The 27,865-nt window shown below is 47.9% G+C and overlaps 1 protein-coding gene and 2 long non-coding RNA genes across 20 annotated transcripts in view; all 3 read left to right on the top strand.

Annotated features, from left to right (window-relative positions):
- The window catches only part of MSI2 (musashi RNA binding protein 2), a 433,576-nt gene that overhangs the window by 49,372 nt on the left and 356,339 nt on the right, over positions 1-27,865 (top strand). The window lies entirely within an intron of this gene.
- Positions 1-27,865, top strand: part of LOC144335534 (uncharacterized) — a 52,080-nt gene that overhangs the window by 8,483 nt on the left and 15,732 nt on the right. The window contains exon 2 of the long non-coding RNA XR_013406463.1: positions 3,104-4,278. This is a non-coding gene — a long non-coding RNA (uncharacterized LOC144335534). The remainder of the gene's footprint in view (positions 1-3,103; positions 4,279-27,865) is intronic.
- LOC144335544 (uncharacterized) lies at positions 8,309-20,275 on the top strand. The gene is made up of 3 exons (XR_013406474.1): positions 8,309-10,112; positions 13,632-13,756; positions 20,212-20,275. It is a non-coding gene; the product is annotated as an uncharacterized LOC144335544 (long non-coding RNA).

Raw genomic sequence — 27,865 nt, 5'->3', positions numbered from 1 at the left:
AGTAGCTGGGATTATAGGCACCCACCAGCATGCCCAGCTAATTTTTGTATTTTGAGTAGAGACAGGGTTTCACTATGTTGGGCCAGGCTGGTCTCGAACTCCTGACCTCAGGTGATCCTCCCGCCTCGGCCTCCCAAAGTGCTGGGATTACAGGTGTGAGCCACTACACCCAGCCAGGAGAAGCTATTAAGAGTTCACCCAGGATTCCTGCCTGAGATTCACTATTTGTCAGTAATCTTAAGCTGTTTTTGGGTAGGTCCTCTTTCAGCATAGGGTGAAACCTGTGGACCCTCTCCTACGAAAAATCCCCTTAGAACCACAAGAGGGGTTTTTCATAAGGAAGACTCCCCACAGCCCATCCTTGGGGTCCTAATTCGGTGCAGCAAATATGTATCCAGCATCTACTGAGTGCCAGGTGTTTTGTGGGTTACGGGGATGCAGTAAAAATAAGACAAGCCAGGTCTTCACCCTCAGAGAGCTTATAGTCTAAATGGAAGGCCAGACGCTGAAGAGGCGATTACAGGCAGGGGAGTGTTATTAGGAGGTAGACCAGATGCTTGGAAAGAGTGATAGGTGGCCCTAGCCTTTGGGAAAGGCCCCCTCAGTTGGGATTCAGAGCGAGGACATTTAGGGGTACAGAATCCCACAGTGTGAGCTGCAGAAGGGCCCAAGCATCTGTCTGGCAGCACCTTCTCATTGCCCAGAGGAGGAACCTTACTGACGGGCATGGGTGAACCGTTCAGCTGGGGTCTTGGGGAAAGCCAGGCATCTCTGGAGCCTCCGATGTTGAGGATAGGGTAAGAGCAGCATTGTTCTCCGGGGCCCTTTTTCCTTAGTAACACACACTCACCTGGACCCAGTTGTGCATTCTTGCAAACAAACAGCTTTCAAGAAGAGTTAATAAGTTAATCTTCTGGGAAAAAGAATCTGCCGCGTGCCAGCAAGGCCTCTAGCAGCTGGGGCCAGAAACTTGGGCAATGTAGTCAAAACACACGCTGATCACTGTGCGTTACTGCTGAGGAGGTCTTAGGCAGCCAGTTTCGCACGTTTGGTATCGGGCGGTTCAGGCAGGGTGAAGGAAGGTAAAGTGTGTTAAATTGAGCTCTCACAACAACCCTGGAGGGTGTAGTCCCATTTTACAGGTGAGGAGCCTGACACACAGAATAAAACCCACTTGATTCAGGTCAGCTACGAGTCCCTGGAGGCTAGGGTTGCTTATTCTGTTCCTTCTCTACCATTGGTTTGGCTTTCCCTTCATCCTTTTCTTCCACTTCATAAGAATAGGTAGCGTGATCCACAAGGTAGTGTGAAAAGCTCTATGTAAACATCACTTCTTACTAGAAAAGCATTTCCAACCATCTGCTCGATCTATATTTAAAGAGGGTGCAATGCCCATACTTATTAAGGTCTAACTCTATTAAGGTCTGGATATACTGATTCATTCAACACATATTTATTGAATGTCTGTTATGTGCCCCAGGACATGTCAGTGAATAAACCTGACAAGGATCCCGGACCTGGTGGGGCTTCCGTCTGCTCGCCCATACAGAGTAGAGAGAAGCCGGGCCTTTGCTTGCTCCGGGCGTTGGGGAAGCAACCAGGAGCCTCTGGGGATGCTGGATCAGGTCCCACTGGCTCCTCTGGCTGATGAGGAAGAGCTTCTTTGGCTGCCTCTTGTGTTTCCTTCTTCTTGTGCCTTACCACCTGCAGGCCTTCTGGGGCTTGGAGTTCACTGCCGCCTATAGAGAAGAACCCTTCCTTCCTACTAATGAGAGAGAGAGAAAGAGCTTCCCACTGAGATCTGCTTGTTAAAAAGTTAGACTCATCTGCAATTTCACCAAACAGATGACCTTACAGTGATTAAGTAACAAAACGAAGTCCTGTCCTCCTCTTTATGTTGGCGTCCTTTGTAGACACCTCCCCCCGACATTGTCCTTCTTCTCCCCAGTGTAGATTCTGGAGTTCCCATCAAGGTTCTGCAACTTGCTCAAATTGAGGATGAGGTTGGAAGATTCAACGGTGTGACCCTGTTATTTGTCCTAAATGGAGGGGCAGGAAAGAGATTCTGTTACCCCTCCTGTTCCCAGGAACTGGGGAGTGTACCTGGTGACAGTTCGATGTGTATACATGTCATCGCTGTTCACATGCTCTGCTGCCAATTTTATTTTATTTTATCTATTTATCTATCTATCTATTTATTTATTTATTTTTGAGGTGGAGTTTCGCTCTTGTCACCCAGGCTGGAGTGCAATGGCATGATCTGGGCTCACTGCAACCTGCTGCCAATTTTAATAGTCCTTAGTGTATACAATGTGTCTTCCCTCATGAAAATGTGGTGTGAGGATACCCATATCATATTCAAAAGCAAAGTAATTATTTGGTTTTCAGAAAGATTCACTGGAGCTCCTTTAACTAGGAGGCCCCCAGTATGTTTACATGAGGACTTGGTGTTTGATACATTTGCGCAGTTTTTTGAGGAACATTTTGAACTTCCAATGCCTGCTTATTCCTTGGGCCGTCCAACATTTCCTAAATCCTTAGGAGTTTTTCCTCTGTTTCCTAACACTCTATACAACCCCTTGTGATTAATGTTATATGTCCACTTGGCTAGGCCTATGGTGCCCAATTGTTTGGTGAAACCTTAGTCTACGTATTGCTGTGAAAGTATTTGTGGATGTGATTAACATTGCTAATCAGTTGACTTTAAGTAAAGCAGATTACTCGCCATGATGTGGGCAGGACTCGCCCAATCTGTTGAAGGCCTTAAGAACAAAGACGGAGGTTTTCTCAGGAAGAAGCCATTCTGCCTCTGGACTGCAACATGGAAACCCTCCCTGAATTTCCAGCCTGTTGGCCTGCCCTAGGATTTTTTTTTTTTTTTTTTTGAGATGGAGTCTCTCTCTGTCGCCCAGGGTGGAGTGCAGGGGCGCGATCTCAGCTTTCTGCAACCTCTGCCTCCCGGGTTCAAGCGATTCTCTTGCCTCAGTCTCCTAAGTAGCCGGGATTATAGGCACACACCACCACATCCGGCTCATTTTGTACTTTTTAGTAGAGACAGGGTTGCACCACATTGGCCAGGCTGGTCTTGAACTCCTGACCTCAGGTGATCTACTTGCCTTGGCCTCCCATTCACTGGCCTTGGCCTCCTTGGGATTACAAGCATGAGCCACTGCGCTTGGCCTGCCCTAGAATTTTCAGGCTTGCCAACCCTCCACAATCACAAGCCAGTTTCTTAAGATAAATGTCTGTCCCTCTTTCCCTCTTTCCTGTTGATTTGACGTCTCCGGAGAGCCCTGACTAATACATTCCCTATCATAGCAGTAGCTTGTTTATGTTTTTTTTCTCTGCCTTGGACCATAACCTCTAGGAGAATTGGAACAGTGTCTTGTTCTCTGCTCCATTCCAAGTGCCTTCCATAGAGCCTGACACACAGACGATGTCCAGTCAATGCATGAAGAATGAATGAAGGCATCTGTATTCACTGAGAGGCGGTGGATTTTTGACCCTTTGTGGTCAGACAGACCTGAGTTGGAGTCCTGGCCCCACCATTGATTACCTGTTGGATCACAAGTTCCTCATTTGTCACAGAGGAAGAATAATATCTGCCTCCCAATTGGTTGTAAGGATTAAATGAGACGATGTGTCTGGCATGTAGTAAGTCATGCGAGGTAAATCAAACAATGTTACCTACTCCTGATACCACCACCGCCACCGTTTTCCAAGGTTGTTTTGAGGATTAAAGGAGATAATGGATAGAACATTCCTAGCACATAATAGGGGATCATAAATGCTAGTTCTCTTCTAAGTACCAAGCTTTCTCATGTGTATGTTTTTGTTAAGTGTATAATGTCTATTTAAATCCCATGAAGCAGTTTTAATTGCCCCATGTTAATGCTGAGAAACGAAAACATAGAACTTAAGTGGCTTACCCAATATTCAATAAGCAGAATATTTTATTGTGTGCCTACTTAATGGTTGGGATTTCCTCTTTGGCATGTGATGTTTGACCCTGCTATTCCCCTGACCTTATCATTTCATTACCATCAGCTTTTGCTTGATGTGGATAGGCATATACTTCCCTACCTCAGGTGAGCCCTCGGTTCCTTAGCAGGCTCCCCTTTGCCTCCTTGGTGTGGTCCCAGGGACCCAGCCTGCTCTCTCTTCCTCTGGCACTGCCACTCCATCCCTGGGAGTCTTGTCTGAGACTGGCTCCTGAGAAAGTCCAATCCTCCTAGTTTCCACTTCCACGTTGTCCTTGAGGAGAAGCTGTTTTTCCTGGTGAGTTTTATTGTTCATCATCGGAGGCAGAAATTTCAGTGATGCCACAGGCTAGGGTACAGTTGGGCTATTTCGTTTGTCCGTGGTACCATCGAGGAAACTGAGTTCACTTACTTGTGCCAGGCCACAGAGCTGTCACCTGGCAGGCTTCCTGGGTTGAGGGCGGCCTGTATTTTCATCAGCTTGAGAGGATATCACCTCCTCAGCTATTAGCCCGTGTGATCCTACAGGCTACAACTGAGTCTTCTTTGTAGTATCAACCCACGTTTTCTGTGGACTGGAGAAACCCTTTGGAAAGAAATGTTAATACTCTTTAATAAGTGAAAATGCACTGTAGAAGAATCTTTGAACATAAGCAGTTCTATAGATCATCTATTCTACTGGGCTTAATCATCATCATAGGGGATTTTTGCCTCCAGCTTGGGGCTAAGGAACTTGTAAGCATTTCTGTCTTACCCATGAACTGGAAACTGTTCAGAGCAAGCTTCTCTTATACTTGGATCATGCCCCTGGTGCCAGCTTTATTCTGAAATTGCTTTGGGCTTTCTGACAGCTCATATTCCCCCTCTGCCACCAGTCAGCTTCCAGGACGGGCTTGCAGAGTAAGTGGCTTTAATCCTCTGTTGGCCACTTGTTATCTATCCCTACCATGGGGAAACGCGTGTAATAAAACATGAATATATGTGGGGGGAATTTGTATGTGTTAAACATATTGTGTAGGTGTATAATGGTGAAAGAAAGGTGCATGCAATAAATATTAGGAAATGTTTGCACAAATGAGCAAGGATTTAGTCTTTGTGACTTGATCGTCCTTGAGGGGAATTCCTTCTCAGCAAAGCAGGTGTTGGCGCCAGATGGTCACGTGTCAGTTTCCTGAGATCGTGCTCGGGAAGGAGCCGCTGGGGAAGAGGAGGCAGAGAGGGCCCTACTTGGGGAGTCTCAATGGATGACACAGCCAGAGGGGAGGAGAGAGGGAGGCACGACTCGGTGGCAGAAGGGTTCTTGAGGCCCGAGTGGAGTGCTATTAGTAATCAATAGATTCAGAAGCAGCCTGGGCCTGCCACAAGAAGCTGGCAGTGTTGGTCTCTGTCTGCTGGGCCTCAGCTTCTCTCCTGGCAGACGGTGATGACGGGGGTGCAGGGGCTGGGGAGTATGAAGGGTTTGAGCTTTGATGAGTCAAGTGAACTTAGCATTTGTGTGTCGGTTCAGACCCGGCTAGCCTGGAAGTCTAGGTGGGAGAGGGCAAGTCAGGCCCTTCCTGGTACCATATTCTCCCTCTTTCTGGCCCCGCAGGCCTGCCTGGACCTGCATTCTGCTTCTGCCTCCTGGACTGGAAATCACTGTGCTGCCTCCTGAGGAGCTGCTGCTGGGTTGGACCTTGGGGCAGCTAGCACATTGCCTGTCTTCCTGAAGGCATCAGTGCACAGGGCACCTGGGAATGACAGTGGGCCTGAAAGCAGAGCTCAGTGGAGAAGCTGGACCTCTGAAGAATGTGTCATTTTTTTTTTTTTCCTGAGTCGAAGTCTCGCTTTGTCGCCCAGGCTGGAGTGTAAGGGCGCAAACTCGGCTCACTGCAACCTCCGCCTCTCGGGTTCAAGTGATTCTCCTGCCTCAGCCTGCCGAGTAGCTGGGACTACAGGCGTGCACCACTATGCCTAGCCTAATTTTTGTATTTTTAATAGAGATGGGGTTTCACCTTGTTGGCCAGGCTGGTCTTGAACTCCTGACTTCAAGTGATCCACCCGCCTCGGCCTCCCAAAGTTCTGGGCATCAGCCACTGTGCTTGGCCGACTGTGTCATTTTGTACTTTTGCAGCACAGGAAGGAACTTGTCTTTTCCTCGCGAAGGTTTAGAGGCACTTTGGTTCTTCTTTGGGCCTCAGTTTACCTGCCAGTCCACGGGGATATTAATGAGTGCCTCACTTGACTCTTTCTCCCACATGGTGCTGTGCAGATAGAGGTTGGTCCCAGACAGGCCCGAGAGCCTTCACAGATGGTGTGGCAGCACCGCAGAGAGCCTTGGCATCAGACAGACCCACCTTCAAATCCTTTTCTGCCCCTTACTATCTGGGGACCCTTGGCATATTGCCTGTTCTTTCTTGACCTCAGTTTTCTTCTCAATTTAAAAGGAAGAACACCATTTTTTGAATGGAATGGTTATACTCATTTGACAGCGTTGTTTTGAGGATCTGATGGCTTTCTCTGCAACATGTGTCAAATTCCTGTAGTGCCCAGGACACAGTAAATGCTTAATATGTGGTGGCTCTTACTACTATTATTAGTGTTGTTTGTAGAAAGTTGGGCTTTCAGGTCCATCCCACTGGTGGTTTGTGCCTGGGAGTTTTTGGCACTCAGTGAAACTGCAGGAGACCTTTAGCTGTTGAGACCAGTCGTGGGTGTGTGTGACACATAGGGTCTATGGTGACTTCTCAGCAGATGACAAAGGGGTGCTGGGTCTTTCTTGGACAGCTCAAGGATGGAGGTGCTTCTTTGCCAGAAGCAGGGTTCCCTGGATTTTGAAATCTCATTTTGCAAAGGATTAAAGATAAAAGAGAGAAACCACAGCAGTTCTACATGCGGTAAAAGACTTCTCACTGTTCAAGGAAGTTCCTGGAGAGGTGCCCGAAAGAAACCCTGTATGCTGGGAGTTGGTGCTGTAACCCCTTTGGCTCAGGGGAAGTGGGAAGGCTGAAAGGACAGAATGAAAGCCATAGTATTGGCTATATGTATATGTTTTTAAACAGGCCCTGGTGCTGTTGCCCAGGCTGGAGTACAGTGTATGCACATTGCTCATCGCAGCCTCCTATTCTTGGGCTTAAGTGATCCTTCCCACCTTAGCTGCCGAAGAAGCTGAGACTACAGGCATGGGCTACTATGCCCGGTAGTTTAAAAAATTTTTTTGTAGAGATGGGGTCTTGTTGTATTGCCCAGGCTGGTCTCAAACTCAGGGCCTCAGGAGATACTCCCACCTTAGCCTCCCAAGTAGCTGGGACTAACGTGACCATACTTGACGAATTTTGTTGGTTTTGTAGAGATTGTGGGGATGGGGGGTGGTTCTCATTATTTTGCCCAGGCTAGTCTGGAACTCCTGGGATCAAGTGATCTTCTCACCTTGGACTCCCAAAGCGCTGGAATTACGGGTGTGAGCTATGGCATCCAACCAGGTATTGCCTTTTGATAACCTGCTTTCTCAGGAGACAAGCCCTCAAGCCTGGAAAGGTGATTGTTGTGTTCAGGTCGGAGACAGAGCGCAGTCCCAGCAGCTGCTGCAGTATTGGGCATGCAGGGAGAGGCCCTTGGCCTTGCTGTCAGAGAGTTATGGAGAGTGTGATGTTGAGAGAACTACATTATTGTATAGTTTCTTTTTGAGAGAACTACATTATTGTATAGTTTCTTGATGCCTGAAGGCAACTTTGCAGGAAGGAAAGGCCTTAAATCTTAAGACTGTGTTGGGTTGTGTAGCAATTCCTGTCTACCTTCTATACTTCCCAATTTTTCTTTTTCACAACTGCCAAGTGGAGGAAACCTGGTGTGGTGGTGTTTGAGAGGCTCCGGGTGGCTGCTGACCTCTGGCTTCAAGGCTGCAGGCTCCCTGGGGCCCAGGTTGGGATGCCTCCCCTGGGGAGGGGCCTGATGAGAGAGAAAACGCCCTGCTGCAGTTTCAAGGCTGAGCAGCCTCGTAACCTTCAAAAGAGCAAACCCTGCAGTATTCCGGAGTATACATTGACCCCGAAGAGAAAGTGACCCTTTCATATTTCAGATCCTGTGTGAAAAGGAAAAGAAAATTCTATGAAGATGCCTGGGCTGTTTTTTTTTTTTTTTTTTTTTTTTAATAGGCTTGGAAACCACCATAACTTTTAACTTGACTCCCTCCTGTCTGCTCTTTGCATGTGAAGGATTTCAGGATTTTGTATGTGTATGAATTAATGGGTCTGTTTTGGATCTTTCTTCCTTAGAACATAGATGTCCAGGGCACCATTATAGTTCCAAGGGGGGGTTAAGATTTCCCCTTTGCAAAGGTTGACATTGGATTTTTTTTTTTTTTTTTTTTTTTTTTTTGAGACAGAGTCTTGCTCTGTTCCCAGGCTGGAGTGCAGTGGTTCTATCACGGCTCACTGCAACCTCAGCCTCCTGTGTTCAAGCGATTCTTCTGCCTCAGCCTCCCAAGTAGCTGGGACTATAGGCGTGTGCCACCACGCCTGGCTAATTTTTGTATTTTTAGTAGAGACGAAACATGGTTTTACCATGTTGGCCAGGCTGGTCTCGATCTCTTGACCTTGTGATCCACCCACCTCAGCCTCCCAAAGTTGCTGGGATTACAGGCATGAGCCACTGCCCCCAGCCGGCATTCGTTTTCTGATGTCTCATACAGACTGTCTCTGCTCGCCTTAGGACTGCAGCGAAGTTTAAACCCAGTGTGTTTGTGCAAATGCCTGTCCCTGTAGTATGCATTCAGAATGTGTTGGTCTGACTCTGTTTAGTCTCCTTTTCTAGCATAAAACACGTCCGCACCCGGAAGATGGTAAAGCAACGGTCCAAATCTGCTTTCACTCCCTGCCCAGCGTTTAGTCACCGCTGCCTTTTGACAAAAGAATTACTTTCTCTTCCTGGTTTTGAATTGAAGACCTTTTGTGTATTTACTGCAAATATGATAAATGCTAGTCTGTAGAAACCAGCTGCCTCTGAGGGCTGGGGGCAGCATTTCTAACACCTGGCAGTTTGCATTTCAATATGGTGGCTTAAAGAAAACTCACACACACCAGAAAAACAAAACCCAGCTCAAAACAATGATTATTCTTGGCTGCCTAATGGGAAACAAGAGTAGGGGAGGCTCAGTGGGCCCTGGTGCAGGCAGGGGAACTTGCTGAGAAGTTACTGCTTGCAAGGTGAGGTCCGCTTTCAGTTCAGTCCGGTTCGTGTTTATCAGTGCCTTCTGTGTGCGCCATGTAAGGTGCTAGGCACGGAGACACAGGTGAGACAGGGCTCTACCTTGAGCCCACAAGCAGTTGGTTGTCAGATAAGCAGGTCAGGGAACCTGGAGGTTCCCTGGAGGCTCCAAGGATGACCAAAGAGGCGGGCCTGCTGGGGTGGGTTCGGGCAGCGTCCCAGAGGAGGCTGTACCTAGGATTGGGTCTTGCAAAATGATGTATTTGTTTGCTAGGGCCACTGTAACAAAGTACCAGGGACTAGGCAGCTTCTACAGCAGAATTTGTTTGCTTCACGGTTCTGGAGGCTGGGAAATTCAAGATGGAGGTTTTGATAGGGTTGGCTCGTTCTGAGGGCTGGGAGGGAAGGATCATTGCAGGTCTCCCTCTGTGGCTTCTAGATGGCTGTTTTCTCCCAGTGCCTCATATGCCATCCCTTTGTATGTGTGCACATGTACAAATTGTGCACATGTCCAGATTTCCTCAAGGACACTGGTCCTATTGGATTAGGGCCCACCCTAATGATCCTATTTTAATTTAATTACCTCTGTCAAGACTGTATCTCTAAATATAGTCACATTTTGAAGTACCAGGGCTGAGGACTTCGACATGATTTTTTGCAGGGGACACAGTTTGGCCCATAATAGATGGTAGGAGTTTTTCAAGGAGATGGAGTAATTGTGGGAAGGGGTTTCCCACCAAAAGGAAAGGTAGGGGTACAGCCTCCGGGCAAAGTAGAGTATCATGTATTGGGGAGCTGCATGTACTGTGGGGTGTATGAGTGGGCAGTGGCAAGAGATGGAAAAGGGAAAATATAGGGTGAGATCATATGTGACCACCTGCTCAGTCAGGCACCTGCTTTTTTTTTTTTTTTTTTCTTTTTTTTCTTTTCGAGATGGAACCTTGCTCTGTTGCCAGGCTGGAGTGCAGTGGCGCAATCTGGGCTCACTGCAACCTCCCACTCCCTGGTTCAAGCGATTCTCCTGCCTCAGCCTCCCGAGTAGCTGGGATTACAGGCACACGCCACCACACCCAGCTAATTTTTGTATTTTTAGTAGAGACAGGGTTCTACTATGTTGGCTAGGATGGTCTCGAACTCCTGACTTTGTGATCTGCCCGCCTCGGCCTCTGAAAGTGCTGGGATTACAGGCGTGAGCTCCTGCGCCCAGCTGCGCCTGCATTTTTAGAAGATGCCCCAGGTAGATCATGTGCATGGTGAAGTTTGAGATAATGAGTCCAGAGCTGTGGTTCTCAGGCTTGGCTTCAGGTTAGAATCATCAAGGGGAGGGATGCTGATATCTCTGAAACTCTGATGTACTTGGTTGGGGGTGTGGATTGGGCTTTAGGAGCTTTTAAAAGCTCACCAGGTGATTTTTCTGTGCAGCCAGGATTCAGAACTGCTGTTTGGGCAGTGGGGAGCCAGGAAGAGTTTAAAGCAGGGGTGCGCTGTGGGGTGGAAAGTATAGAAGCTGTTTTCTGCCCTCTCTTGACCAAGAGCAGGAGCTCATGGTCTTTGGGATCAAAGACAGCCCTGCCGGATACCAATGGCTTGTCCTTGTGTCCTTTGCCTGGGGTAGGTCAGGGGAGTAAAGGACAAACCCAGGCCCAGCTAACCTGCCTGTCATTGGGGGTGAGGGGCTCTGATTTGAGTGTGTCTCTGTCGACTCAAGGACCACGGATGTGGGGCATTTGACTCCATTGCTGGCAGCGTTTCTTGGGGGCTTGGGGATTGGTGGAGGGGAGGCTGTGTTTGGGGAGGCACGGCAGATATGCGGGAGGACGAGAGGCGTTCCCAGCCAGGTTTTCTGGAAATGGTACCTTCTTATTTCCCATAGCACCAAAGGTTCTTGAAGGCTGGGCCCACTCCTCAGAAAGGATGCTTTTTGTGGCTGTTGCATGCACCAGATAAGCTCTCTAAAGCCCACTGGTGATAAAGGTGATCTAGAGAAAACAAACATCAGTGAAAAAGCAAACAAACCTGAACACCCAAACAGCGTTTATCCCAGTTTAGCGGCGAGACTTGGATTAGGCAGGTCACATGGCCCACAACTTTCCTTCAATCCTTGGGAGACTTCTTCCGTGGAAATCTTTTTCGGCAGCTTTGCAATTTTGATTTTCAGTTAATTAGATTTGTGCTGTTTGGGAGACTTGGTTAATGCATTTCACCCCACAGAGCTAATTTGCCTCTGTCTAAATTAGGTCTTTGCTGTGGCGGAGGGTGTACACGGGCTGCGTGAATATAGACTCACGCGGGGTATTGAGAGACCGTTGCACAGTAAACAGGAGAGGGCTTTGAAATCACGTTTGTCATCATCATCATTATGATGGAATATCTGAGGTCCCACCGAGAGAACAGAGGTGTTCTTCAGAGAAAGGGCATCATGTGAGTATACCTGGTCTTGTTTTATGTCTCTTGAAATACAACCAAGTGCCCTCCTGTACTGTTAGCCCAGGGCCATAGCATGAAGGAGAAGGGAAGTCTATTTGGAGGGTACAAAGTAGTAGACACTGCTAAGTAATACATTTACAATCTCTGAGATTTTTAGGGCTGAGAGGGACCTTAGGAGCTATCTTAGCCAGTCCCTCACTTTACAAGCCCAGGAATCTGAGGCCTAGGGTTATTGCTACTGTTTTTTTTTTTTTTTTTTTTTTTTTTTGGAGGCAAGGTCATCTGTAGTCTCTGTCATCCAGGCTGGAGTATAGTGGTATGATCATGGCTCACTGTACCCTTGACCTCTCGGGCTGAAGCAATCCTCCTGCCTCAGCCTCCGAAGCAGCTGGGACCACAGGTGCATGCCCCCACACCTGGGTAATTTTTTAATATTTCTGTGTAGACAGGGTCTTACTATGTTGTCCAGGCTGGTCTCAGACTCCTGGCCTCAAGTGATCTTCCTGCCTTGTCCTCCCAAAGTGCTGGGACTGTAGGCGTGAGCTGCCGCTCCCAGTCCATTCCTACTTTTGAGTTTGGAAAATCCTGTACTTTTCTTTCCTTTCCCATGTGTACTTGCCCCCTTCCCCATGGTCTTTGGATGCACGTGAGGACTGGAGGGAGGTTAATCTAATTGCATGGATATATTTGAGAGGTGACTATGGGAACTGAGTGAAAGGCTTGAGGTCTGGTTTTGTGGATTCATCAGAAATGCTGTCCTTTGTTCCCCTTCTCCTGTGTCAGAAATTATAGACTCTGTTGGTGATGGGACACCAGGAATTATAATTGAGTAATTTACATCCTGATGATCTTCTCAAAAGACTTTGAGGCAGGAAAAAAAAAAGGCAGGGGGCACCTAGGGAGATAGAATCAGGCTCTTTGTCTCCATTGCCCACAGGAGTGCTCAAAAGCCATTTGTGGAGGTGGGCTGTGTTTTCAGAGGCCCTGTCAATAGTTAGGATCTGTGCATGTCAGAGACTATGCATGCCACCTGGACTAGGGGGCCTTTCACCTCTTTGCCATCTCTGATAGGTTGAAAGAAGCTTGACTGCTGGAGTACTGATGAGTGGGTGGGCATGTGCACTCGATTAGCCACGCCTGCCATGGCCAGTGCATGGGGGTGGCAGCATACTTGCTGTCTATTGCCATCTCTTCAGCCTATACCACCAACTGAGATGATGATGATGCTTGGAGAATCTTATTTCAGGCATTTTGAAAAAAGGAGACATAACTTCTGTCCTTGGGAAAATTATAGCCCCATCAGAAAGGCAGAATATATGCACAAGGAGGCCTTAATGCCTAAAGAATCTCAACAATCTCAATTAGCATTAGCATTATTAGCATAATTTAGTAATAACCACCCATTATACTCTATCCCATGTTATAGTTTTGCTTTTTTTTTTTTTTTTGAGACAGGGTCTCACTTTGTCTCCCAGGCTGGAATGCAGTAGCATGATCTTGGCTCACTGTAGCCTACACCTCCTGGGCTCAAGTGATCCTCCTGCCTCAGACCCCCATATAGCTGGGACTCCGTGTTATAGTTTTGACACATGGAATACATAGGACAGAAATGAATATGTAAGGCAGAGAAATAAGTCAGGACACTGAGATAGGGACTTATTTCCTGAGGTCATATAGCCGGCAAACACAGTGCCCAGGATAATGTGCATTTGGGGTAGTGGTGCCCCAGCCTCAGAATGTACCTCTTGGGAAGGGTGCTCCAGGGAATAGTTGAAAGCAGAAAGTGGGCCAGGTGCAGTGACTCACGCCTATAATCCCAGCACTTTTGGAGGCTGGGGAGGGAGGATCATTTGAGGCCAGGATTTCAAGACCAGCCTGGCCAACATGGTGAAACCCCATCTCTACTAAAAATACAAAAATTAGCTGGGCCTGGTAGCATGCACTTGTGATGCCAGCTACTTGGGAGGCTGAGGCAGGAGAATCACTTGAACCCAGGAAGCGGAGGTTGCAGTGAGCTGAGATTGCACCACTGTACTCTAGCCTGGGTGACAAAGGGAGACTCTGTCTCAAAAATAAAATAAAATGGAAGGTAGAAGGTGAGAAGGTAGGAAGGTGGGAAGGTGGGAAGGTGGGCAGGGGTGAGCATGTCCTGGAAGAGGAGGACCGTAGAGGTGAGGTGGGAGGCCGGGTGAGGTTTTTCGCTGTTGATGGGCAGCGCTCTGCTCTGAGTGTTCTATTCTGGATTCTTCACTGGTTGTCTGTGCCTCCCTCATGGGACCGTGTCCTGAATGTCACTCTGAAGACTCTCCGCTTACTTCTGAGGTTACCCCTGGGCTCTGGCTTTGGGGGAGTGCTCCAGTTTTCATTTTCTTCACCTGTTTAGAGAGTGTGGCCACGATATCACAGAGGACTAGGAATGGGCCAGAGAAATGGTGGGCTGTGTCAGGGTTGGGGTGTTGGTGCTGCTCATAAGAAGCTTGAAGGCAGAGGGTGCTGGGACCTTCTGTATGAAACCTGGGTCTGAAAAGGTGCCTGTTGTGGGGGGTTGGGGTAGCGGGTCCTGGGGAGAAAAGGTAGCTGACATAGAAGCACGTATAACACGTTCCTCAATCCAGGCCTTGGGAGTGTCTGTGTGGCAAGTTTCCCCTTTTTAATTTTCTTGTTTCTCCTGTTAAGTGCAAAGAAGATGCCTCTCTGCAGGAACATCTGTGCTCCTTAGGATTCCGTGGCTGATTTGTTACATGTAAATTTCCTAATGTAGGTTATGGAGCTGTTGAGGGAGAGAAGCAGAGAAGCAGGCTAGGGAAACATCCTTCTCCACTCAACTTAATATTGGTGCCTGTGGCTCCAGGGCCAGCCCAGGCCCCCTGCCTTTAGGTGTGTGGGCCCTGAAAAGACCGCTTTTGTGCCCACTGGAAAATGTGTTGGGGGAGCTGTGGCCGTAGTCTTGCTCTCTTCTGAGCTGGCGATGGGGAGTGGTCGGTGATTATGCAGAGCAGAGCCTTCTGACTCTGGGCGGGCTGAGACAATTGCTTAGATGGTTGTGAAGAAGGTATTCAGAAATAGTGCGACAGGGGCGAAGCCTGTGCTGTCACTGGTGATTGGGGATACTTGTTAGCATTTTCTAGGGCTGAATTGGTTATCATTTCCATCTCTTCATGCCAAGGAAGCTGAGACTCAGAGAAGCGAGGTGACCTTCTCAAGATCACACATGTGGTTCAGTGGCATGGCCAGGACGGGAACACGAATGTCCAGATTCCCACAGGAAACACCATATTTCCTCAATTCAGAATGCATTTTTGTTCACATTTGCACTTGAAAATCCAGTGCATCTTACAAATGGATGGCATCATGTCAGAATGGTGAATTAGATTCAATCAAATATGGTAGAGACTTTTTTTTAAATTTTTTTTTGAGACAGAGTCTCGCTCTGTCGCCCAGGCTGGAGTGCAGTGGCGCGATCTCGGCTCACTGCAAGCTCTGCCTTCTGGGTTCACGCCATTCTCCTGCCTCAGCCTCCCGAGTAGCTGGGACTAGAGGCGCCCACCACCACGCCCGGCTAATTTTTTATATTTTTAGTAGAGACGGGGTTTCAGCGTGTTAGCCAGGATGGTCTCGATCTCCTGACCTCGTGATCCGCCCGCCTCGGCCTCCCAAAGTGCTGGGATTACAGGCGTGAGCCACCGCGCCCGGCCGGTAGAGACTTTTGATCGAGAGCTGCTTTATGGCTGGTATTGGGCTTTGAACACATTTTCTCAATTTAATCCTGAACAAAACAAAACCCTCTTGAGTAGAGGTTTATTTCTGACAGGGTCTCACTCTGTTGCCCAAGCTGGAGCGCAGAGAAACGATCATGGCTCGCCGTAGCCTCAACTTCTGGGGCTTGAGTGATCTTCTCATCTCAGCCTCCTGAGTAGCTGGGACCACAGGCATGTACCACCACGCCTGGCTAATTTTTGTATTTTTTTTTTTGTAGGGATAGGGTCTTCCCATGTCGTCCAGGCTGGTCTCGAACTCCTAGGCTCAAGCAATCTGCCCACCCACCACAGCTTCCCAAAGTGCTGGGGTTACAGGCATGAGCTACTGTGCCCGGCCAAGGAGGGGTTTTTTGCTGGTCGGTGGTAAAGTGGAGCGAGAGGGGCGGCTGGAGCTCTCAGATCCTTTATTGTTCCTCAGTGCCAGCCTCAAATGAGTGACGCCCACCCCTCCCACCTGGCCCTTCCCTTTGCATCGTCTCACTCTCAGCTTCTCTGGAATGGCCGAGCTTTCTTCCTTTGAGTGGTCACCAGGCTGCCGCCTTGAGTTTTCTGGACACTCACTGCTGAACTGTGTTCCGATCGAAAGAAACACAATTACTCTCTGAGATTCGAGGGCGATTGTGAGCACTTGCAGTCGCCTTCTTGTTCAATACTCGCTTGGAGTGTCTGTCTGGAGAGGGCTGGAAAGGCATCTTTGGGTGGAGATGATCTCTATGAGGACTGGCTCTATGACAGGGACAGGGATGATCTGCTTTTTGCCTCTCTTGGGGAGGGAGGAGAGTTATTTTTATGTAGGCGTGAATGCGGGGACTTGAATCCAGGGCAGAGGTGATGTCTCACTTCTTTCAGGTGCAAGCCAGTTTGCAGGAAGATAATAGGGAGGATTGTTAGGTATGCTGGGGCTGTTTTGGAGAATCCTCAAGGGAGAAGCCGCGAAGGGGAGGCACTGTCAGATGTTCCTCGCTAGCTTGCAGAGTGCTTGGAGGTAATATTTTAAGACAGTTGGGAAGGGTCAGAGGTTTCTGCCCTTAGAGTCTCATCAAAGCGCTGAGTGATGCCCAAAGGGGATGAATAATTCTTCCAGAATTCGGAGTCCTAAGCTTTCCTCTTGCTTTCTTCTTGTTGGAATAGGCAGGTTGGTTGAGGGATGCCCCAGCCCCATCCTGAGGTACATATAGAAAGAAATACTAAGCGGACTCTTGCTGTCTTTGCGACCAAGCTAAGGGGTTCTGCAGAGGGGGGACCAGGAAGGGAGAAGGAAGAGACATGGGTACAAAGGGCTCTGACAGCTGTCTCAGTCATATATGTGGTCATTTCCTAGAGATGAGAATGGACGTCTTGGCCTCCTGCAGCCTGCTCCCTGCCATGCTGCCTTCCCGCCATCTGGGCCTCTTTACCCCTCCTTGTTCCCTCCTACCTTTCATGCAGCCCTCCAGATTCTGTACTGCCCACCTGGAGCTAGGTGAGAAGGATTTAAGGGTATACCACTGGCTCTCTTACTCTGGGCTGTAACTGGCGCTGGGAGGATGGATTTGGGGGCCTGGGATGGTCTAGCTGCTTCCCATGGACTCTGAGTACCCCTAAACCCTCCAAACATGGCTCAGTCAGACAGGCTGGGAAAAGTGACCAAGGAGTCTCTTATTCCAGCTTCTGAGACTGCTGTGTTCTTGTTGAGTCTCCCGCCCGTGGCTTCCAGGCCCAATCTCTCAGTTATTACTGTACACCACCAAGCAGATAGGGACGGTAATTATAAATGCTTTGAGAGCCGCCATTTGCTTTACATGGCAAGGTGACTCAGAACATTAGATCAGAATTAGAGAAGGAGAAAAAAGTTATCAAAGAAAGCCCCCCTCCCACGCCAACCTCCTGTGATATCCCAGCACTCTAGCCTTCCATCCCAAATAATAGTTATGGAAATGCCTCAGCTTCTCTGGAGACAGGAGGACAAGGGAGCTCTGTTGTACCAGAATCTATGCTGGGCTTTCTCTTGGACTAGGCCAGAAGAGCTCCCTGCAGCCGATTTGTCTTCTAGCTTGTGCCTGCTCACCTGAGGAGCCATTGAATTTGGGCTAAAGAGGTGCCTGGGGACAAGGGTGAGCTGGAAAGGGAGATTTGGTCAAATTAGGAAGGACCCTGCTGTTGGATGTTCTTATTTTTTTCAGTCTTGGGAAACAGCCCCCAAAGAAATCCTTTTGTGTTGGTCTGGGCAGCTTTGCTTTGGATTTAATTTTTCTTTTTTTTTTTTGAGACTGAGTCTCATTCTGTCGCTCAGGTTGGAGTGCCGTGGCGTGATCTTGGCTCACCGCAACCTCTGCCTCTCGGATTCAAGTGATTCCCGTGCCCCAGGCTCCCGAGTAGCTGGGATTACAGGTGCCTGCCACCATGCCTGGTTAATTTTTGTATTTTCAGCAGAGACGAGGTTTTGCCATGTTGACCAGGCTAGTCTCGAACTCCTGACCTCAGGTGATCCACCCGCCTTGGCCTCCCACAGTGCTGGGATTACAGGTGTGAGCCACCGCGCCCAGCCCTTGGGTTTAAATTTTTAAGCTCCATGAGGGTAGGGGCAGGGTGTGTCATGTTCACAGCTGTCCCCACAATACTGAGACCAGAGCTCAGGAGAATATGGGAGCTGAATCAGGGAATGGACCCAGTATGTGGTAGCCACGAAGCAGAGAGCTGTGGCCAACTTCACTGGTCCTGAGCGCAGGAGGCAAACATAACTTGTCTTGTCTGTTTGGGTGTCCTCTGCACTTTGTGGTCAGGGTTTGGTCCTCAGAGTCTGATTAGGAGAACTTGAATGGAAAAATTTATTCCTGTTTCAGGAAAGGGCAGTAAAAATATTTATTTCCATAATCAAAATGGAAATTTAAGTCAATGACAATGGAAACTATTTCTGGCCATTTGCAGACTAGGGAGGGGAGTGAGAGGGCTGACTCAAACAGGGCAGAAGAATTCAGTCATTGTAAATTTTAGGGGTGAAATAACAGCATAGAAATAAAAACTCCCCAAGGAAGCATAAATCAACCCTTAATCGAACATAAACAACAGACCACATGCCACTCACTCAAACCGGGAGCTGCATCCCCGGCCATTAGATTTGTACTTGTCTGTCGGAGTGACGTGCCGCCCACAAGGTCTTGACTACTAAGGGACAAGTATTGGGTTTTCTCTCTTCTCCCGAAAGGCTCTTGTTGACAGCAGACAGCTTCTCAGAGCCCCTGGTCACCGACCTGTGCTTCCTTTCCTTTCCTTTCTCCTGTGCTGTTTTCAAGCCAGAAAGCCCAGCTGTGGCAACTACAGGTCTTTGGATTCGTTTGACACCTGGGGGGTTCCCAGGTGAAAATGAGGGCTGCAGGGCAGGGAGCAAAGCCCACTTGGGAGTTACGTGTTGTGTTGATGAGAAACAAGTTGAGAAAGAAGCAGCTGCTGAGAATAATCTAGTGTATGCGGGGCAGGGAGCATATTGGTGCGGGGAGAGGGGCCGTGTTGGTCATGGGTGACCCCGAGTGATGGGTACCGGGGTTCATTCTCTCAATCTCATGACTTTTGTGAAAGTTTGCAAAGGTCAGAAGCCAGAAAGAAAGATCGAAAGCTAGAAAGAAAAGGAGCAGCTGACCCCAAGATTCCCGCCCCCCTCCCCCAACCACCCCAGCCCTCCACCCCACCACACCCCACCCCCACCCCACCACACCCCACCCCTACCCCACCACACCCCACCCTCAGGCATTACCCCTTTGAATCAGGTGTAGGTCTGTTTCCTCATCTGTTCCACACAGATTGAGTCTACAAAGACGCGGGTCCTAAATCCTGCAGGAAAGTGGAGAATAAAAAATATGAGACTGATTTTTTTTTCAGAGTTTTGACTAAGAGAGTCCGTTTTCCCATGGACTTCTGGACATCCATGCCTGAGAAGCACCTTGGGTTTTCCCTGCTCCCAAGTTTCGCTGAGCTCAGGGAATCTCTAGGGAAATGTGGGGGTCCGCTGGGCACTTGGGCCCTCCCAAAGATCCAGGTTCCCCATTCCAATGGAAGCCTTTGCTCTCCTGTCCCTGCAGCCTCCTTGTTTGGTGCCGCCTCCCTGGGACAGGCGCGCCCGCGTCCCTGGCAGGGCCAGGATTGGGCTCCAGAGGGGCTGCATCGGCCTGTGCTGTGCTGCCAAGCTCCATGGAGGGGCAGTTGCCCAGGTTAGTGTCCTGTGGCCTCACCAGGGGAGACTTGTCTTAGTTGCCAGGATGGGTAGAGAAGGAGGGGATGACCGGATGTCATCCCCTCTTTGTGGGTGCCTGCCGCTGTGGGTGTCAAAAGAGGCATTTTAGGTGGATCACGGGGTAGCTGTGTGTGGCATAGACACCCACTGATGTGAACGGACATCGAGGTCTTAATTTCTTGCGTGAACTCATTATTTCCCCATCACCCTCATTTGTTCCTGCTGTATGAGGAGCATTCTTCCCACAGGTTCTGAGATGGTTTTCTTTTTGGTGATGGCTAGATTTCCCAGGTTATGCAGCTGTATGTTAGGTGACAGTAAAAGGAGGACTAGGTTGTCCCTGTCCTAAAGGATCACACACACAAAAATAAGGCCAGGTGTGGTGGCTCATGCCTGTAATCCCAACACCATGGAAACAGAGATTGGAGGGTCGCTTGAGGCCAGGAGTTTAAGACCAGCCTGGATAACATAGCAAGGCCATGTCTGTACAAGAAATTAAAACAATTTTTTTTTTCGTCTTTTTGTGGGTGGAGTCTGAGGCCTAGAAGGAGGGGTAGCCAGTAGAGTCTCTGAGCAGCACAACATGGGCCGAGGCAGCCCTCTGGAGCCCACACCCTGGTCCTGCCAGGGATGCAGGAGTGCCTGACCCAAGGAGGGGTACCGCATGAGGTGGCTGCGCAGACAGGAGGCAGCTTTTCCTCATCTGACCCGCTGGCTCCCCTGGTCATATACTCCCCGGTCAGTCACAGACACCTCTGACCTCTGATGGGACATTCAGTGACATTTCCCTTATAGCCCTTGGCTTTCCAGTTCCTGAAGGAACCAGCAGGTAAGATGGGGAAAAGCTGCCTCTGTTGTCTTCCAAGTGGCTGTGCGTGTTGGCCCATGGATACTTACATCTATCTCACCAGCTGACACCTCTCTTCTTCTGCCTGGCTCGGAAGGTGTTTTGTTTTAGTTTGGTTTGTCTTTAATAAAGGAGCAGTGACCATTTCAGAGACGAGCGGCTACAGATCCTCCTCCTGAGCCAGCAGAGGCCAAGTCCATTCCATCCTGGAACTTTCCCTCCTCCTCCACTTTCTTCCAGCCTCCCCTCTTGACCTATAGCTCAGAAGGGCATGTGACATTTGATCTTCGTACTAACGCTCAGTTGATCTTCATACTAACCCTATGAAAAGTGACTCATCTTACCCCGGTTTGATAGATGGGAAAACCCCACCTCGCTGACCCACTCATTGCTCTTAACCAGCTTTGCTTCTTTGAGCCACTGGGGCAGGGACCAGGCCACATGCACCTGACTGCTGTACTTTGCCAGCCTGCTTGTGAGCTGGAGGACAGCAAGGCAGGCATGCAGAAGAGGAGGATTGAGTTGCCACAGCTCAGAGCCCAGTGATGCCAAAATCATCACTTGTCATTTGGTACATCAGAAAGTAGTATCTACCTATGTTTATCACAGCACTGTTCCCAGTGGCAAAGATATGGAGGCAGCCTAAGTGCCCATCAACTGATGAGTAGATAAAGAAAATGTGGTATATATACACTGTGGAATACTACCCAGCCATAAAAAAGAACACAATAATGTCTTTTGCAGCAACTTAGATAGAGCTGGAGGCCATTATTCTAAGTGAAGTAACTCAGGTAATGGAAAACCAAGTGTCACATGTTCTCACTTATAAGTGGGAGCTAAGCTATGGGTATGCAAAGACATACAGAGTGGTTTAATGGACATTAGATGCTCAAAAGGAAGGAAAGTGGGAGAGGGTGAAGGATAAAAAACTACGTATTGGATGCGGTGTATGCTACTCAACTAACAGGTGCACTGAAATCTCAGACTTCGCTATGCAATTCATCCATGTAACTGAAAACCACGTATACCCCAAAAGCTATTGAAATACAAAAATTATTAAAAACAAAAAAAGAAAGTGGAGTCTAAAAAAGGGGCCTGTTTGAGTCCTGAACACAGGGCGAGTAGGTATGAGCTGTCTTCTTGCACCGATTGCCCCCTCGGCCCTGTTACGAGGCCGAGCCTGTGCACCACCGGGTGTGCAGTGGCTGTTCCTCTTTTTTACCCCCTTTGCTGACTGAGTTGGTGGTGTCATCATCTCTTCCCTGACCATTTGACCCATCTCCAACTGACCACCTCCTTCCTCTGTTCCTCTCTCTGTCCATTTACCAGGCACCTACCCAGGGGGATTTTAGGAAAATGTGGATCTGATCAAATTCTTAAAGGGCTCCCGTACCAATGCCTGCTGCACCAAGTATGACGCTTCAGCATGGCTTCTGCACCGTTCAGGATCTAACCTGGCCTCGTTTTCCAGCCTCTCCTCTTGCTACTCCTGCACACACATCTGAGACTGCACTCCATGACGTGTTGTGTTTCCTGAACATTCTTCACTGATTGCTACCTCCTGCCTTTGCATCTGCCGGTCCCTCTGCCGGGAGTGCCTACCTGCCTAGTGAAAAGTGAGGCTCCCTTTTCTCCTTCAAGCTGCAGCTTAAACTGTGCCTTTTTGGCAGAGCGTTTCCCGTCACCCGTTAGGTTGTTAGCTGCTGCTGCTTTTGTAGCCTTGTTGCTGTATGGTGCAGGTTACAGACCCTTAGCTACAATTCTCATATCCCCCAGATTTTGAAAGCCAAATTTTTTTTTTTTTTTTTTGTAACTCATTTGGCTACAAAATCTGAACTGTCTCGAGACACTTGGTAGTATTTCTTGATCCCACTTATTGTGGCTATTTGTGGGTTTTGCTTAAGAAATCCCAGCGGGTTTGACTACAGGTGCGGTTCCAAGTCCTGGGGGAGAGGAGGTGGGTGCTGTAGGATATGTGATACACGACTTATTACCTGTCTGCAAGCAGAAACACCTACATCCAAACCTATTTGGCCCCAGGGCTTGGGATGAGAGGATGTGGGTGCTGTAGGATATGTGATACATGACTTATTACCTGTCCGCAAGCAGAAACACCTACATCCAAACCTATTTGGCCCCAGGGCTTGGGATGAGAGGATGTGGGTGCTGTAGGATATGTGATACATGACTTATTACCTGTCTGCAAGCAGAAACACCTACATCCAAACCTATTTGGCCCCAGGGCTTGGGATAAGAGATCATAGGTCTGTATTTCTTGGTTCAAGTTGGCCTCCTCCTACTAAACTGTAGGGCCTTGGACTATGTCCTAGTCAATATCTTTGTGTTTCCTTAGAGGCCTCATGATTAACTGGCACTGTGAGAGTAAATACCCAGTGAGACTGTCTTGGTGAATGGATAATAGTAGCTAACATTTATGAAGCTCTTACTGTGTGTCAAGCTGTGTTCTAAATGCTTCTTTCCGCTCATTTGATCTTCACACTAGCCCTATGAGAAGTTACTCGTCTTACCCCTGTTTGATAGATGGGAAAACCAAGGCAGCGGCTGCTGAAGTAGCTTGCCTGGGGTCACGTGGCTTGGAAGTGGAGCGGGAGATTTGAATTCAGGAAGCCTGATTTTTAACCACAGACTGGTAGCGATTGGAAGGACTGTACCTTGTCCCACTGCAGTGTCTGTGCCTTCTGGCTGTCACAGTTGGAATAGAGCTGCTCATCTGAGAGTGTTTTTGATAGGGTGATAAAATGACTGGACATGAGAGTTAAGAAGGGAAACACTTCCAGTGGTTATTGAGTGTTTTACTGAGTGCCAAATGGAGCTCGGTACTTATAGAAACAGACCATCCACTAGAAGTAATAGCTGTCTTCATGATCATCTTGTCCAACATCTAAAAAGATGACAATCCACGGGGCTGGGCACAGTGGCTCACGTGGGTAATCCAAGCAACTTGGGAAGCCGTGGCAGGAGGATCACTTGAACCTAGGAGTTTGAGGTTACAGCAACCTATGATTGTGCCACTGCACTCCAGCCTGGGTGACGGAGGGACACCCCATCTCTAAAAAATGAGAAAAAGAAAAAGTGACAAATCTGAGGCCCAGAGAGTTAACATGACCCATCTGAGGTCACACAGCCAGTGTACATTGCCGGGACTCAGATCCGATACAGTGGGTGCCTTTTCTCTTGCTTTAGCAAGGTACCTGGAATGAGTGCTGAGTCTTGTGGTTTTCGGCCCAGAATTGTGGAAACTGTACCCTTGGTTGGCTAGCGTCTTCCAGCTGACCGTGTGATTTGTGAATTGGTGTCAGACAAACTTTTAGAACACAAAAAGTGTTCTATTCAACACATCCCTTCTTTGTGGCATCAAGGGGTAATGTGGTGTGTGGGGGCCCCAATCCTTTGCTCCTACTCTCTGAGCTTCAGGTAGACAAAACAGAATTGATTGTGTCTCTTTCACCAGTTAGTGTGATGTCTGCTTTTACAATCTTGTCGCAAAAACCAAGCCACTGTGAGATGCCTCCAAGGTCATTGGTTGATGGCGTTATGCTAGGGGGGCCCTAGTTTGTGAGTAAAGCTGGGATATGAGGGACTTGTAGTTCAGGCGGGACTTGTAGTTCAGGCTCGTCTTTCTGTTCAGGATGAGACATTTGTCCTTAACTGCTTGTGTATGTGGGAGCCCATTGTCAGGCAGGCCCGTAAATCTGGTCTGAGTTTGATACTTCTTTCCCCCTCCGTCTGGACAGGTGAGTTGCATTTCCCAGGAATGGCTCAGATGTTTTTGGCTTCACCCCCTAGAATTTAGTATGCAAAGGCGCTACTGTTGTGGGGAGTGGGAGGAGACACACATTTCTCTCTTTTATTAATTTCTTTAACTATCTGTTTATCTCAGCAAGGTTCATGTTCTAATAGCAAAATAACCAGACTCAAAGGTAACTACTTCTTTATGGAAAAATATCCCAAAATATGCCAGTATTGGCTCCTGTCCATCTGTCTCTTTGTCCTTCTGTCCATCCATCCATCCATCCATCCATGCATCTACCCATTCATCCATCCATCTATCCATCCTTCATGCAGCCATCCATCTATGCATCCATTTATCCATCCATCTGTCCACCTACCCACGCATCCATCCATTTATCCATCCTCCATCCATCCATCCATCCATCCATATATTCATCTCTCCATCCATCCATCCATCTGCCCATCCTTCATGCAGCCATCCATTCATGCATCCATTTATCCATCCATCTATCCACCTACCCATGCATCCATCCATTTATCCATCCTCCATCCATCCATCCATCCATCCATCCATCCATATATTCATCTATCCATCCATCCATCCATCCATCCATCTGCCCATCCTTCATGCAGCCAGCCATCCATGCATCCATTTATCCATCCATCTATCCACCTGCCCATGCATCTATCCATTTATCCATCCTCCATCCATCCATCCAGCCATGCATCTACCCATTCATCCATCCATCTATCCATCCTTCATGCAGCCATCCATCTATGCATCCATTTATCCATCCATCTGTCCACCTACCCACGCATCCATCCATTTATCCATCCTCCATCCATCCATCCATCCATCCATATATTCATCTCTCCATCCATCCATCCATCTGCCCATCCTTCATGCAGCCATCCATTCATGCATCCATTTATCCATCCATCTATCCACCTACCCATGCATCCATCCATTTATCCATCCTCCATCCATCCATCCATCCATCCATCCATATATTCATCTATCCATCCATCCATCCATCCATCCATCTGCCCATCCTTCATGCAGCCATCCATCCATGCATCCATTTATCCATCCATCTATCCACCTGCCCATGCATCTATCCATTTATCCATCCTCCATCCATCCATCCATCCATGCATCTACCCATTCATCCATCCATCTATCCATCCTTCATGCAGCCATCCATCCATGCATCCATTTATCCATCCATCTGTCCACCTACCCATGCATCCATCCATTTATCCATCCTCCATCCATCCATCCATCCATCCATCCATATATTCATCTATCCATCCATCCATCCATCCATCCATCTGCCCATCCTTCATGCAGCCATCCATTCATGCATCCATTTATCCATCCATCTATCCACCTACCCATGCATCTATCCATTTATCCATCCTCCATCCATCCATCCATATATTCATCTATCCATCCATCCATCCATCTGCCCATCCTTCATGCAGCCATCCATCCATGCATCCATTTATCCATCCATCTATCCACCTGCCCATGTATCCATCCATTTATCCATCCTCCATCCATCCATCCATATATTCATCTATCCATCCATCCATCCATCCATCTGCCCATCCTTCATGCAGCCATCCATCCATGCATCCATTTATCCATCCATCTATCCACCTGCCCATGCATCTATCCATTTATCCATCCATCCATCCATCCATCCATCCATCCATCCATCCATCCATCCATCCATATATTCATCTATCCATCCATCCATCTGCCCATCCTTCATGCAGCCATCCATTCATGCATCCATTTATCCATCCGTCTATCCACCCACCCATGTATCCATCCATTCATCCATCTGCCCATCCTTCATGCAGCCATCCATTCATGCATCCATTTATCCATCCATCTATCCACCCACCCATGTATCCATCCATTCATTCATCCTTCATCCATCCATCCATCCATCCTTCATCCATCCATCTATCCATCCATCTTGTCCCCCATCTGGTACATTCTTTATTTCCTTGTAGGCTTTCTGATATAAATGCAGACATAACTTTTTATATATTTCTCCTTTTAAAAAATTAGATCACATTATACATTTAGATCACATTATAAAATTAGACCCCACTACAGAAAACATGTTGTTTTGTAAGTTGCTCCCAGTGCAGTTTTCGCCAGTGTACACACATCAACAGCAACATTTTCAACGGCAGCAGAATGCTCCATTGTATAGATATAACATAATTTAACTAATCCTCTGTGGTTGGACAGCTGGGTGGCTCAGCTTTGCCTGTATAAACAGACAATGAACATCCTTGAATAGCCTTTTTTTTTTTTTTTTTTTTTTTAACCCACTCGTTTGATTACTGCCTGAGGAGACATTCCTCTCTATGGAATAGGTGGGTTAAAGTTTGTGTGCTTGGTTTGGGTTGGGTTTGGCAGAGGGAGACTTTGAATATGTTTTGGTGGTTTATGTGGCTGAATTTTAGTTGTCTTGCTGATTCCTCAGTCATTCGGTTTTGGGGCCCCCTGATAGGAATGTAAATTCATTTTAACATTTTTGAATGATGAAGAAAGTAGATCTCTTGGGAGGCTGAGGCAGGAGAATCGCTTAAACCTGGGAGGCGGAGGTTGCAGTGAGCCGAGATTGCACTCCAGCCTGGACGAGGGGAGTGGAGACCCTAGTTGGTGTGTGCTGAGATGGTATTTGGGCAGTAGTACCCAGTGATGACAGAAGATGCTGGGATTGTGTGTTGCTTCACCTTGCAAGAATGCATTCCAGAGGTTTATTTGAATTTCTCCCTGCAAAACAGCTCTACATTTTGTAGAAATAGGATTATTAGAGGAGGTTTTCAGCACCTTCAATTACATTTGGAAAACACTGTATTTCTTTTGGCTTGGTTGTAAAAGACAAGTAAATAATTTTTTTTAAAAAAAAGGTAAACGGTAATATTTTGCATTCCCAAGAGCATATTCTGTCCTTTAAAGTTGCAGTGTTCAACAGTAAATTATTTGATTCCTTCTAACAATACCCCTGTGTGGGAGGCATGTATAAACTTCCATTAAGGGCAAACAACATGGTAAACCCAAGCTTAGAAATGTGTAATTTCTTACCCATCTGGGTGGGCCAGAAACTCATAGTGGGGTTTTACTAGGATGTAAGTGTGTGTGTGTGTGTGTGTGTGTGTGTGGGAGGGTTAGGGGGTGTGTGTCACTGAGGGTATATAGAGGTTTTCTCAAAGACTTATTTACATGAGTTAGTGAAAAAGGATTTGTCCTTCTTCTCTCCCTCCTTCCCCGGTGTTTGAGTCCCTTGCGAGGAGCTGATGTGCACAATGAATTCGTCTCAGCCAGCAGGCTGTTTAAAGCGTAATCAAATCAGAACCCTCGTTTTCCGAGTTACGTAATTTTGCAGAACGGACACAGAGGCTCCTGGGAAAAACGCCTGTCCTCCTGTTAATTTTAAGGTCCATTTATAAAATTAGAAGCTATGTTGAACAGATGAATCTGAAATGGAACTTGCCTATTAAAGTTTTTTTTTTTTTTTTTTTTTTTTTTGGTCAGATAGCCTTATTTAACCTTTCTGTGTCTCAGGGGTTGGTGGCCTTTGCCTATGGTGCCTTCATGGAAAAAGTTCTAAATATAGCTCCTGTTTGTTGTTGAATAATGACTTGCGAGGGCGGATGGTAGAGTTTCCAACTTCTTTCAGTC

Source organism: Macaca mulatta, chromosome 16 (assembly GCF_049350105.2).
Source record: "Macaca mulatta isolate MMU2019108-1 chromosome 16, T2T-MMU8v2.0, whole genome shotgun sequence".
Classification (NCBI taxonomy): domain Eukaryota; kingdom Metazoa; phylum Chordata; class Mammalia; order Primates; family Cercopithecidae; genus Macaca; species Macaca mulatta.
Note: the sequence above shows the minus strand (reverse complement) of the source record. Positions and strands in the feature narration are given on the sequence as shown.